Source organism: Hippichthys cyanospilos, chromosome 14, assembly GCF_059441005.1.
Source record: "Hippichthys cyanospilos isolate Australia breed blue-spotted pipefish chromosome 14, RoL_Hcya_1.0, whole genome shotgun sequence".
Taxonomy (NCBI): domain Eukaryota; kingdom Metazoa; phylum Chordata; class Actinopteri; order Syngnathiformes; family Syngnathidae; genus Hippichthys; species Hippichthys cyanospilos.
The window spans coordinates 13382799-13398040 of NC_142382.1; the positions used below are offsets into that span (position 1 = coordinate 13382799).

Below are 15242 nucleotides of genomic sequence, written 5' to 3' on the forward strand. Positions count from 1 at the left end.
ACAGGAAGGCTGGAGCGAGGTGGATTTGACCTCAGGTCCCTGAACTGTGAGGCGGCCGGGCTCACCACTGCTCCACCGAGCCACCTGTAGCACAACTTATGGCTGATAAACAAGCTAATCAAGAAGCAATAATAAATCCACCTCTGTACAATATTTGTTACATTTACCACAAATAAAATGGAGCTCATTTGAATAACACCCTTTCAAACAGACCTGATTATGACACGTGTCTACCCAGGGAAACACAGATATTTAATTATCTTATGAAATGATTGACAATCCTTACTGACCATAATAGAAATACAATACATGTTTACACATAGGCATTGACATGTGCACACGTACCTGTACCGAAGGTTTTGACTCGCTGAGATTGAGTACAGCTGAAAGCAGCCAGACAGGCGGCTGGCTGAAGATGGCGTGATCAGCAGCAGGTTGCCGTTATCACATTGAGGACTTAAACCAGAGCCATCTAAATATGGCACCACGATCTCGATTGTTACATAAACATCCATCAGATAAGACAACATCTTGGCCAACACTGAGACAAGCATGCATTTCCCACAGCAATTAAACACAATGTACTTAATGCAGCCACTAATAAGGAAGTGCTCCGTTTAAAGAGTACAGTACAACTCTCAGCCATGATCTGAAAATCCTCACGTGAATTAGCTAACCCTGGCTGAGGTCAACAGCTCCCTACTGAAGGAGAGGAACGAACAATTCCTGAGCGAGCTGATCAAAGGTTTGGTAAATCCCAATGCAATAAAGCATCAAACAATGTGGCTTTATTGCACTTTCAAGATGAGGTTGACATTAAAAAGCCAATGTGATTTACCAAGCCTATCAATATGAGGTTTACAACACAGATAAGGCAGAAATATGAGCAGTCTGGCGCACTATAGCAGCTACCATTGGTCAGACAGCCGGTTAGAAGACACACAAGCATTCAAACCGTAATTTTATGCCACTTTGGCCACCGTGGACGTATGAGTCAACATCTATTAGTGGGCCTGAGTAAAAGATGTTTCCAAATAAAACCGAATGACTCATCTGTATCATAACAGACACATTTTACCTGCTTTAATTAAAGTAACATTCAATTGGATTGTAGTGGAGGTTGCTTGATAAAATACCATAAAATACTGTACATTTAGATTACAAAGGCTTTGCTGACAAATAGTCGGTTACAATGCCACATATTTATCTAAGATGGCCCAGTAATAGCATATGTACACCAGTGTCTCGGTGTGAACATGTGGTGTTTGTCCGAGGCTCGATTAATTCGTCTTTCCCACAAGAGGGAAAAGATTTAAATTTAATTTCAACATTTCACATTTCGGTCTGAAAGTAGTCAAAACTGTGGAGCCAAGATGAAATTTCACTGCAGGAATTATCACACGAAATTAGCTAGGAGCCGCCATCACCTCTAATCCGTAGCAGGTGTTCCACAAAGCTGCGCTGTGTTTAACCAGTAGTGTTAAAATAAATAAAGCGACAAAGACTGCAGTATTTTTTTTTCGACTCATGTGAGTGGCGTGACATGAAAAGATAACTCTTTGCAAAACAATCTCATTTGCTCACTTCGGCGAGGCTTTGTCACGCAAGATTGTGGTCAACACATAGGCTACTGATAACGCAGAAACAAGCTTTTTCAAACCCGACGTGACTCAGCTAAGCACCAGAAACCGAACCATATGTGCGACACTTTTACAGATTAAAGTCAACGCCAAACGCATTACAATCCCATCCGTACAGGGCTCCGAATTTTAATAAGAATCCTGGTCATAACATTATGCACTAAAATCAGGCACAGTAGCCATGCACACTAAACAGACACAAGAATGGAGTCTAAAACGACAACATTTATGACACTAAAAAAATATTGACCGCTCCAATAAATTCTTCGTTTGTAAAATAAACTCAAGAAGTGATTGAATTAGTGGTCAGGGGGCAGATGTGTCAGCTTGGTGATGTCCCATAGGACCCTGTTGGTGGGATTTGACAGGCAGATGCGCTACCAGCAGGGATCATGAGAGGTCAAGCTGTTCCATTATTAGAGGACAAGGATAGTATTTATTCACTGCCTTCCCCTTCTAAAAGGGGGAGGGCTTGGAAGGTAGAAGAGATGGATACTTAACCCTTGAGGCGAACGGCTGATAACAAACTATGCTCTGTTCTTGTCATCTGCTGGTGGACATGCAGCATAGCCAAAGCGATTCAAAGACAAAAAAAGACGGTCAAGGCAGAAAGTTGCTGGCCAAACTCAGACGTTCAAAACACAATGATCCAAAGAGCTCCTATAAAGGTATGGAGGGAAATTTGTGTCTGTTTTCAAACAAAAAACGGCATTTTCAAATCAAAGAAAGAATTTGAAAAAAATAAAATTAAATAAAAATGGATTAATAATTAGGGAGGGAAATGTTATGCTTCTCTTTTGTAAGGAGTGTGTTGTTTTGTTTTCTTTTTTGTTTTTTTCTGTTTGCTATTTTTTTATTTGCTCGCTACTGTGTTTTGGAATTTATTTTTTCATTTTTGATCACTTAATTTTTCTTTATTCGTTGTGTGGGGGTCTGATGGGATTTGTTTTTCTCTGCTTTATTGTTCGTGATGTTTGATTCGTTTGCTGTTGTGTTTTATCTTTTCTAATGTGTGAGAAGTGTTTTTTGTATACCTACCTTTTGTATTCCTACCTGTTTTTTTCCTTAGTTGTTTTTATGATTTGTACCTCTGGACAACCGTACATATTAGAAATGGGGCTTTATAAAGTATAACAAGATCTCGCGAGAGTAGAATGCCACAAGAGCTCTCGTGCCAGCACACCACAAGAGCTCTCGTGCATGCACACCACAAGATCTAGTTTCTTTTGGATCTTGTTTTTGACATTGGGTACTCAGGAGAATATGCTTGCCAAAAGCCAGAATAAAGCATGGTGGTGAAAAACATCAAAACGGAGAAGAAATGTCTTCCAGATGGTTAAAATATTATTTTATTAAGGATTAAAAAAAGTTTGCAGTTTTTTTTTTTTAAATCCATTTTAAGACAAAATGTTTCCTGTTGTTAGCAACTGACTAAGGACATGCAGGCAATAATACAAAACCATTTCTCAAAGTTTTGCTGTAAAGCTACAACTCTGATCAGTAAGCGAGCATAGGAATCCGAAAAGGGAAAATCCAGCGAGAGCAATGATACGCAAGACCATTAATATAACATGACTGCATAAGTACAGCTTTCACTCGAGCCCTTCGACCATAACAACCGTCTCAGCTGACAGGAAAACCCAGATCCTGGCATGCCTCGACATTGTTATTATTAGTTGAAGACTGTGCACATCAGTGTGGACGTGCGTGCCTTAAAACATTGTTATTAGTGCACAGGAAGGCAACCACAAGTTTCCAAGTGGAGGTGAGGCACAGACCACAGGGCTTGCTGCTGGAGCCCTGCAGTAGCTTTCGACATTATTCCGGAGCAGTTACAGAACACTGCAATCAAATCAAAAGAAAATTTCAGTTATTAGAATCATTATTTAGAGTTAAGGTTTCTGTCACACAGAGGAAGAAAGCTGAGCTGCCATGAATGCCAACAATAACAATATATAGGTGAAAATAAGATCCCTAGTTCTTGAGCTTATTGCCTGGGAAGATGAACAACAGTGGCCTTCGTTTCATTCAAGCGGACGCCAGTGGGTCAATCAGCCAGATACCGTGTCTGTTTGCTTGAAAGATTGTTGCTTGCATTTGTCTTCGTGATCAGGTTTTTCAGTGCAAATTTCAGTGACTGAATTTTTAAGCGTCACTAGTTGGTCTCACTAGTTATATGTTAATAGTTATTGGCCTAAATGCTGCACATTTACAGTTATCCTTGGCATGCCGAGCTGATGGAATAGTACTAAACCAATGCCACATTCCTACCATGAAAATCAGATAAGACTATCATAGTTACAGTCACATGCATGGCTGTGCGTGAACCAAAATGTGAACATTTTCTGAATCTGTGCAAATACGTAATTCTTAATTTGTAACCACTTAGTGCAAATGTGAGCCAATGTAAAATTTGGATTTTTCACCATGTTATACCATCTGTAATTGGGTTTATGCTTATTAACAGAACAATATTTGGATAAACACTGAGTTTAATTTGTTAATACATATTCTACATAAATAAAAGTTTAAACAAAATGTATTTGATTTTCAGTTTTTAGTTTAATATAAGCAGGCAAAAGTAGAAGTTACACGTGCGCCTTCTTAATGTGTCAGTTCAAAGTTATAACGGCGACAGTCTTTGGAGTGAGGTCATTTCCTTTTCAGAGAGAGATGGAACGCTGCACAAGTGAGCCACAGCCACCCTTATTCATCCACACGCAGTGATTTCCCCAAATACACACATCCACCAGTTGTTAGACTGATTTTGCACATCCCTTGTAGTTATGAGTCATGTATTCCACTCTTACCACACTGTCAGTCTAAACTGTAGACACTGAGAAACATCTGGAAAAGCCACCATGTATTTTTCCATCTTCTTGTTCCTGACTTTTATACTGAGCAGACAGATGTACAAATTAGTGATCTTATTTAATTAATGCAAATGATCCCTGTAAATGAGAATTAAGCAAAAAAAATAAAAAATAAGTATAAAATAAAACAGAAGCAAAACGGACTAAACGAAGGAGATCAATCCCTGGACTGCAGGCCCTTTAATAACATTAGCACAGAGCAGCCAACAAATTAGAAGCCAGCTTCTCCAATGACTGTTGAATGTCAAGTACCATAAATAGCCTGGAGTATCGCCTGCAAACACAACATACACGCATGTGTGTTTGATTTGTACAATACTGTGGCTTAAAAAAATGGTTGGTTATTATCACAAAGTGACCATTAACCTGTATGTTTGAACCCAACACAATAGTGTATGATTGTATTGGGCATAGTGATGTTCTTCTGCTACATATGCTGCATTTTCGGGGCCATAAATCATAGGATTTCTTTCTTTTTTTTTTTTAAGGTGTCCGATGCTGTGAGTTATTTTTAACATGACGTGTGTCATGTGTGTCACCACCAAAAAACTGATACTGTATTTTTGGATTGAATGTACAACCATTGATTACCTTCTTTATAGCATGCTACAGAAGTATTTGGCAACTGTCAAAACAGAGGTATACAAAAGAATGGTGTGTAGCCACCAGCAACTAGCTTAAATTGGTACTTTTACTGACAATTAGTTATTTTTGCGCTGAATACACACTTAGCAGTGTGTTAAAGGTGGAGATGGGAGTGGATTTTCACTCTTGTCCCACTCCAGTCCCACAGCAAAAAAAAATCCCATCCCAAACCATTGTTAAAATAAATTAATAAATATTGTCCTAACCTCCTGAAATTGACTCTTCCATCCCGCCCTGCTACCATTCAGAACGTCTCCCACTCCCACACCACTTCAAACTTGGAGGTCAGCTACAGATATTAAGATAATAATAATATTTTTTTTCCCTACTGCATGCTCTTGCTTACACCCAAAACAATGATTAAAGGCAAAGTTGAACATCCCGATTCCAGATTCCTATGACCCGTGGGAATCCTGAAAAAAAATGTCAGTCCCTAGTTCACGTTTCATACCCAAATCCTGTATGGACTAAGGAGAGCCAATCCAAGAAAAAACATTACTGTTTGCATCAACCATTGATTGGACAGACTTATAGTGCACAGTCCGTGAAATATAGTACACAACAACTACAAATTTTAACAATAAATTTCATCCAGCGGAGATTCTTTAGCCATGTAGATGCGGCGAGCACCGAGCAAGTGATGGAGCTGTGTCTCCCTCCTCCCTTGGGCAGAGGAAGCACACCTTTAGTTGAAAAGGCTATTATGCAATCGAGGAAGAGGGATGGTGTCTTGGTACCGCCAGCGGAATAGTGGAGTTAATTGTTTGTGTTGGATAAGAAACCTTGTGAACCCTTTGGGCACCATACAAGCAGTAATGTGTAGCCTATGGGCCATACAAAGCCTGAAAGAGAATTTCATCAGGCCAGCAATGCAATTGAAAAAACAAATTAAACCTCAGAGGAATTGCTTTCATTATTGCATCACATTTGTTCATGCGTTTATTATGGCTGTCAAGAGGACTTTAGCAAAAATGTCCCCATCGCCTGGTGTTAGGCATGGTGCCCCTGTGATGCATACTGTAGCCATGTTTTCCCTGGTGACGGCAAAAACAGATGACAGATGAGCGTTCTTATCGTAACATTCTTTGCAATGAGCTAACATCCTCTTCCTTCTGACAGCTGAGCCCTGACAGCCAAACAAGGCCTGATGATTGTATCGCTCCAAGAAACCCGATCTTTGGTTACATTTAGCTTTTTTTTTTTTTAGGGAAAGAGAGTTAATTGAGCATGTTCAGAGAGTCAATACAGGGTAGCCAGGGACCAAAAGCAACCAGAATGTGTTGACATGGGCCGGATGCCAACAACTGAACCAACATGACAAAGCTTGGGGAGTGAGAAATCAAGAAAAGAGATTATCTGGCTTGGATATCAAGCCACCTCCTGTTCAAGTGGAGAGAGGCCTGGACTGAGAGACGCGTGTTAATGAGGCTCCACAACACAATACTGAAACGACTGCTGCCAAAAGCCAACAGAAAAATATTGGGTCTGCCACAAATGAGAAAATGATATCCTGTGCTGTTAAGATTTAAGCAGGTAAGACAAAAAAAAAAAAGTAACACAGAAACCACCACTAACCATGAACAAACAAACCTAACAAAAACTTGTACTATTTTTCCTTTCGCAGTTTTCCATTTCTTTGTAAGTCATCAATTTGTTTTTATTGTCAACTGAGCCATATGCATGAGGAGATCATCAAGGAAATTGTACAATTTGGTTGGAGGATAAAGATGATTGAGCCTAGCCAGAGCTCTGCTTGTTACTGAGCAACAATGTAAATTAATTGTTAGCCTATTTGCTCCAAGGCCAAACTGAATATCAGAAGGAAAAATTCAATCCTTATCACGCACCTTAATATGGATACAAATGCAAATCTAAACCGAATGGTTTCATTCTTACAAACAGATGATGAGAAAGATATAACTCCTTGCCCTTGGTTGAAGTAATTCTGGTGCCGGTAATGGACTGGCTAACTTTCATGTAGCTAGTCAAGTGGGTCAATTCCGATTTAATGGGCCTGTCACAATCACCCTCCGAGTAGTCCAGGTTTAAGCCGCCATCCACATTATGTCATCTGAGACACACTGTAGTCTCTGCTCTGACCCTGAACCGGATAAGCCACACAGAAAATAGACAGATGGATCATAGACGGTCAAAACAACATCATTCATGCCAAGACGTTATGTAAATACACTGACTGTGGTGAATGTGTTACACAATAGATAAAGCGCGCACTTTCCAAGTTTTTATATTCAAGATGGAAAGTCAATCTATCCATCTCCACCCAAGTAATGAGCAGGTGGGACATTGGTGGAGTAAATGTGAATTTGCACCATCCATCATGTAGGAACAATACAAGAGACACGGCGCCAAGCGAAACCCTCACAGCGAGCACTTAGGCCATCTCACCAGCTGTGTTTGCCTTTCCAATAAAGACCCTACTAAGTGACACCTGATGTGGACTTGACCAGAATAGGCACGGATCAATCATGATTTTTAATGTCACTGTGATTGAGTCGTGAGTCGGCTTTAGAGATAGAGAAGGCCATTTCCATATCAACAAGATTACTGTTTTACCATAATGAATTTGCAAACAAGGATGTCCATTTTTTTTTTTTTAAATTGCAGGCCACATCATAGTGAGAGTTTCGTTTAAAGGTTCGTTGGGGACCCAAACGATAGCATCATACTGCATCAACAACTTGGCGAATAACCACTTTTTTTTTTTTATATATATTAGCTGGCAGTATTGGTTTAACTGAGTTTTGAGTAAGTAACATAATGCCGGATATGTATTTACATTTGTTACTATCTACTACTTCGTGAAATTAAAGCAACTTAAGCACATTACATTCAAGCATTTAAAAATCAGTGTGCTTTATTTTGCTCTGGACTAGGGCTGGATGTCAAACAAGTCGGGTTAGTTGACTTTAACAATAGGTTGAAATCCACCCCGACACAACACACAACACACACACACACACACACACACACACACACACAGGACATCACAACTTTTGGATCATTTCCAAGTTAATAAAGGTGACAAAAATAAAGTAATACTAAATAATTGCGGTGGACTTGCCTTACCACAGCAGCACTTTGATTGTTAGTTAAACAGAAAACACCTGTTTGCGAAGACTGGCTCCATTTGTTGTCTTGGTGCACCACCTAGTGGCCTAATGGCTGATCAAATTTGTGTTTTTAAAAATGCAAATTGATTTAGTAGTTAGAGGGAATTCATTAAAGAATTGTGTAACTATATTTAGGTGTGAAAAAAACGGTAGTTAGTGTTTGTTGACCTTAGATGGTGATCACTATTGCGCTAATGCTAATTGCAATTCCTGTTGTCTGTTAATCACATGCAAATTGTGTTGTGTTAAATAATTCATGTGGAGAAGATAATACACTATGACTATTTGTTTCCACTCCAACTCACTCACAAATTTATAAAACCTTAAATTATTTATAAAATAAATATAATACTTTTTGGGAGGGGGGTTGTGGAGTTGTGCCAATTATTTGATGGGATAATTGATGAGATTTAAAAAAAGATTCAATATTGACGGCACTGGTCTGGACATGGTTTTATTGGTTATTGGTTGGTTATTGGTTTTATTATTTTTGTTTAAATAACAGAAATTGGTTAAAAGCATAAAGATCAAGAATGACAGAGGGGGGGAAAAAAGCAACATTAAATTGAGATTTGATTTTTGGGACGTTTTGCCCTGCCCTACCTGTGTGTGCATGCGTGCCTACATGCGTGTGTTTTTAATAAGAATGATCAGAAACAAATGTGATTGAAAGTAACTCATTTTAACAATGTTCTCCATCAGTGGCATGACATCATCTTCCCATATGTGAATCAGTACCCCAGCTATTGTTCCTCTACCCAAGCAGTTGTTACTTTCCATAAATCATAGCCATTATTACCCCTTATCATTATTTATTAAAATAATAGTCAGGTCTTGTTGTTTAACTTCTTCTATGGGGTTATTTGATAAACACAACCTGCACATGCTATTAGGGCTGTTTATTATTTCAGCTGCTTCTTTTGCGGTACTATTTTCCTGCAATGCACTATACTGAGAGGTGTTTCTTTCTGTTGTCTATTTTGGGAAGCTCATTAGAAACAGCCCGTAGTATGAAGCAGTACAATACAGTCACTGCAAATTACAATCACCATTATTACTCATTAAATCTCCACTTCTAGAACACACCGCTATTTATCATCTTAATAAATCTGATTTCATTTGTGATATAGCTCTTGTTTAAGCTTCAAGTGTACCTAATGCTGAAAATGGTGAGTCACTGCCAAAAGCCACTTCTCTCCGATTTTTCCACCGACATCAACTCCAATCATCCACCTGGAACCTTTTAATCCTGCACTTTATGACAAACGGGTAAAGCCGACGTTCTCTTTCACTCTTCATTTTCTTTGCCCAGCTTACAGACCCTCCTTTTTTTTACAGGTGACCCTTAAGGTGTGCTTTAATCTCCCCTAAAGGCCTGAGGCTGTTAAGAGAGCACGACTGGGCACACCTTGTTCTGCCGGATCAGACCTTGCTGCGCCACTGAGCTTGGACAGAAGGTTTCTGTTTGTGCAGCAGCAGATAACCCAAAGTGCAGCTTGACTGGGTAAATCCTCTCAAAGTGGACACATGCGTGATTGTGGGTCCACAAACACAGCTGCAAGAAAACTTTTCAATAAAGTTTCAGAGTCACTGAATTATGCATTAAGTAAAATATTGAAGCCTATTTCTTTACTGCCACTAAAAGCCATGACAGTACTGGCAGAGTTGCGTTTGCGGTGCGCAAACTCAGGTCAAAACCAGTCATGTGTCTCTTAGGTGACCTTCACTTGCTAAATGACAGGTCTTGGGCCAAGATGCTGTCAGCACCGGCCTCTAGTTAAGCTTCTTTTTATAGCAACCTCTCCAGATGCTGCTGCATGAACACAAGACAAATACAATCCAAACCACAAGGGCAGAAAATAGAAACGCACAAAGCGCCACCACACCGGCCTCACCGGACAGTCTACACTAACAAAAAAAAAAAAAAAAAACATAAAAGGATGATAAATTGTCACCATTTAGTCCAAATGACTCTATGTTCAGTCAGTCTGCAAGTTGTGTGCACCACCTTTGCCGTAAAGGATGGTACCCAGTGACGGTGAGCACAGATGTTAGCCATGCCTGAAGTCACATGTACACTTTGCCATATATGGAGAAAAATGCAGAGGGGGGAAGACATGAAACATTGGCGACTGCGGAATTAACAGCGGTTCAAACTTCCTAATAGACTGCAGAAGCGTTGGAACAATCCCAAAAAAAAATCCTTCTGGCCACACAGACCATCAAACGAGAAGAAAAGTTATTTTCCATTATCCGTAAGCCTGCGCCGCCATGCATAATTCACACTAAATGATCTGACATTAACAACAAGAGTGATTTGCATGAGGGAAGTTTATTTGGTAATGATGTCATTGCTTCAAATCTCCATGACCACCCACGAAGGAAGATGGCTGATGTTACATCCTTCGTTTTTGTCACCATTCAAATTATTCAACATCTCCTCCTGTCACTAAAAGAAAACAACCAGAAGCATCGCATGCTTTTAAGGAAGAAATTACAGGTGACACTCGTCACAAGGAAAAATAAAATAACATAAACATCATGTTCCGTGTGGTGGATATCGTTTCCTCACCTCAAAAATGTAAACCGCATGGTCGAAAATAAGAACACGATGCCACAACTTCTGACCCACCACGTTCTGTTTCCACAGTTAAAAGTGTGCACACATACAGACACATGAAATACAACAATTATCCAAGTCGATTGCAATTTCTTTATGGTCCATTAACCAGGCAGAACCAATGAGGCTGGTCTCGCCTAACAGACATTGTTTAGTATCTTACGCCGGTGCTCGTGCCGGCTCAGTCCAATTCCAGTGCAAATGAGGTAAACAGCAATCCCACAAGTTCAATGCCTCATAAACCGATCACTAATGATGCTAATTAGGACATAAATACCCCAAAAGAGTGAATCAGCACACACTACTGGATGACGTCCAAGCAGAACCTATAAAGAGATTACTCCCAAGTTCCAATTATTAGCCAGTGCTTTTATTTTTACATCCTCCTTGCCATGTGTTTTTGAAAAGGGAGAAATGTCACACTTGTGGGTTGCCAAGGCGAAAAGGGCCAAAATGCCAAAAGGCTGCCCTTCCTGGCTCTGTTTGCTCTGGTCAGGCCCCTCATTTCGGGGGAGGTGGTGCCCTTTTGTTGGCTCTGTATGGGCCTTGAGAGCCTTTTGCAATCAGCACACAGCCAAATAACAATAGAGACACACTAAATCACATTCTAATACAACTAGCGGCCATGTCCTGTGATTGAGTGCAAGGGCCGGCGCTCCCATAAATCACACAGGAAGTGAGTGACATCACGATGGGCGAAATGTTCACCATCTCCTGAGCTAATATTTGAATGGAAAATCCTCCCAAATACACATTACATCCATTCGTTCTGCCAGCCATTCATTTTCTTTGCTCTGTATGCTTATTTTTGTCACAAGTGAGCTGCAGCCGAATTTGGGTAAAAGAGGGGAAACACCTTCCAGTGGTCTGCAGTCACTCACAGGACACACACAGTAAAAGAACACTCTACACTCACATACAGTACCAGTCAAAAGTTTGGAAACCTCTTAAAATTTGCATACTTCACAGAGTCAGGACAGAGTCAGCTGTGAATTAGAAGTCATTCCAGGTCACAAAACTAAGAAAATACCACTGTGCAAAGCTGTTATCTAGGCAAAAGGTGCTATTTGAAGCATATATATATATATATATATATATATATATATATATATATATATATATATATATATATATATATATATATATATATATATATATATAATTATATTTTTGACCATCAATTACTGCTTGCCAAATGGAATTATTTGGTAAATGTATTATGATTAATAACTCAATCCATCAATATTTACTCTATTGTCGACGATTTAGGTGATTATCTACAGTGCAGATTTAACATAAAAAGCAGCAACAAAATCACAAAGCTGCCGGTGTTTACAAACTTTTCACTCGTACTGTATGCTTATGGAAATGTTTAATTTTCAACTTTTTAGGAGGCGTATCACTTCAACGAGTGGAGAACATGCATTCTATTTGTAATGATTGAGCTTAGTTTCGAACCTCAATTTCTAACTCCGCGAGGGCGATATGCTAAACCACTGAACCATTATACCACATGGACTTTTAATTATGAACCCCTCTAGTTACGATTTCAACTACCCGTTTTCATTTGTTTTTGCAAAACGCCACAAATATTTCAACGAACAGATCATATCCAAGTGTGCACAAAGTGCAAGCACAGCCACCGACTTAAAGCGATTATAAATAAGTTTCTTTCAGCTGTGTCGAACAATGCAAAGTGAGTCTGAGCTGAAACACTTGTTGGACAAACACCTGATCATGCTTTGTCGAACAATGTTACGGGTTTACATAAACACAAAAATCGCAACCTAAAACAAGATAGCACTGGAAAATATGATTATCCTTGAAATGTGAGCCAATATATTGATTAAATGGCACCGTACAAAGCGAGCGCAATATTAAAATAAGTTGCCCACTCACCGGTTAGTATTTCGTCCGCTCAAACATCCTGTAAATCTCCTCGCGACGTTTGAAGGTAAGATTTGTTGTATTTAAAGAGGGCTTGCTCGGTATGTTACTTCCACGGGTTAGATCGTGTTGCTTTCCAGACAGGACCGAGAGCACCGAGAGCGAGCCGACTCCTCCCAGACATTGTGGGGTTAAACTCCTCCTTCCCCTGGACAGCATTAGCAGGGAGGGGGCAAGGCCCTGGCTACTACTAGCTTCCTTCCTTCCTTTTTTTCATATTCACGAAAACACGTGGGAACGTTTACGAATGGATTGTGTTTACACTCATGTTAATTACTTACTGAAGTCCACCACTTAATTTGCACGGCACTCGGGAAAAGAATAGAAATACACATGTGCTGTTCAGAGCCATTATATGGGTCGTTCTGGAATCTGGGGACATTTTACAACCCCAAAAGTACAAATAATAAAACGTGCAGTTTCTGGGTAATTGTATTTCTCTAAAGCCACAGCTAAAAAAAAAAAAAGAAAAAAAAGTTTGAAATATAACAAGTCTGTCTGAAGTACCCGCTAAAACAAGTGTCATTTTAGCTCACAAGCCACAGGGAGGAAAATGTATTTTCAAGTGGCCAAACTGGTGAAATCATTGTATATAACTTAAAAACAATTGCTGTCAATTATGTTTTGTTTTTGTTAAATGTACCGGCCTGTTCTTAATTTCACATGCACAAATAGTGCCAGTCCACTTTAAGCATATTGTGTATTTGAAATTATAATGATTTTTCAAGGAATGTTTGTCCCATAACATGCACACAATACTCTTATCATAACTTTTTAGGATGGTAGAAGCAGCAGAAAGTAGCAAAGTACATGACATGCTGGACTTGACCATTACCGGAAGTTTTCTAAAAGAACGGAAGTGCAGAATTATGTCCTCGGTTCTAGTTTTCATATTTTTCTGGCATAGTTAGCCTGGAATGTCTCACTCTACCTCATACAACTGTTACACTTATGATCAAAATAAGACATCTTTGCTGCTGTTGTTGTTGTTTTGTTTTGTTTTTAACTGAAATGAATATGTTTGTCCTCTTTTAATGGGAACCATTCAGTCACAGCTTAAAACAACATCGTTACAAATACTCAAGTTCCAGAGTTCAAAGTGAAAACTCATTCAAAAGACTCAAGTTCGATCGCAAAGGTCACATTACGACTAACAGCTAGCTAAATAGCTAGTTTAAGTGAAAGCTAACATTCGTTCCCTATTCACAACCCTGTTACTGTAATTGCAGTGGCAGTGTATTAAACACTAATTAAATCATGTTCTAAACATTGTACCATTGATCTGCACACTGAGCCAACCAAGCATTTTATAACTGAATACCAATTATTGATGAATATGTAGCAGAAAATCTGAAAAGCTTTTTTTTTTTCAACAATTTTGAAACCCGAATGTCTTTCCATTTCAGTTGCTTATGTTGCGTCATTTCATTTCAGTATTAAATACAGTCAGAGGCATAGCTACAAATATTTCTGAGGGGCAGCCAGGGTCACAGAACACAACACAAAGAATGGCTGTGTATGTGTGCATGTCATTCTTTGTCATAACATTGACAATCAGGGTTTCACAAACCTTGGTTGCGTGTAAAAAGTCAGTGTCTGCTGTCATGAGCGATTTGTTTTGTTTTCTAAGTTGATTAAACGCTTACCTGCACAAATGATGCCACAAAAACTGTTGTGTGGTGGCTTACTCCACCAGTTCACGTTTAAGCTGGATAACTGTGCAAGATGCCTTCACTATTTACTAACTCGTAGAATGGATAAGGTATTGATCTACGTCCTGGTACTGCAATTTTGGATCATCCATCCAGTTCCCTGAAAACTAGTACATGATATGTTTACCCAAATATACCTTCAGTCAAAATGCTAAGTCTGCGTAAATCAGGGACTTCCACCAAACGGAACAATTTTGAAAATCAGATGATGGGTTCCAGAGAAATTTAAAATCTGGTGAAAAAGGAAAATATAAACGAGACGATGATAAAATGTCCATCATCAACATCTATGACCCCGATTCAATTCAAACAGTTCATTTTCACAGCAGTCATTGTGGGTTGAAAAAAAAAAAGAACCGATAGGACACATCAGGTTTACCCAAACAAATACACAAAAGAAACAGTCATGATCTGTAAAGGGGTGCATGTTTTTTTTAACCATATGAAAGCACAGGAACAGTCTAAAACCAAGAATCGTACTGGCCACTTCAATCTGTTATCCATTTATTGGCCACTATCTTCAGTGACCTTTTTGACATTTGGCATCAACAGAATTGTTCACCAACCCCCAAGTCACGAGAATCGTAAATGCACCTCCCATATGTTCGTCTTCTTCCATCAACCAGGAAGTCGCTTGCTAACTAACAAAGATAAACAAAGAAAAATATGACGTT

General features: G+C 39.3%; 1 protein-coding gene across 8 annotated transcripts in view; it reads right to left on the minus strand.

Moving 5' to 3' along the window:
• Positions 1-12949, minus strand: part of tiam2a (TIAM Rac1 associated GEF 2a) — a 77842-nt gene extending 64893 nt beyond the window's left edge. For 7 of the 8 annotated variants that reach the window (XM_088433089.1, XM_088433094.1, XM_088433093.1 and 4 more), the window contains exon 1: positions 346-757. The gene's annotated coding sequence lies outside the window, so the exon portion shown is untranslated. Of the gene's footprint in view, positions 1-345; positions 758-12808 lie in introns of those variants that run through there. The other variant, XM_088433088.1, reaches the window with a different exon arrangement.
• Positions 12950-15242: the final 2293 nt, after the last annotated feature.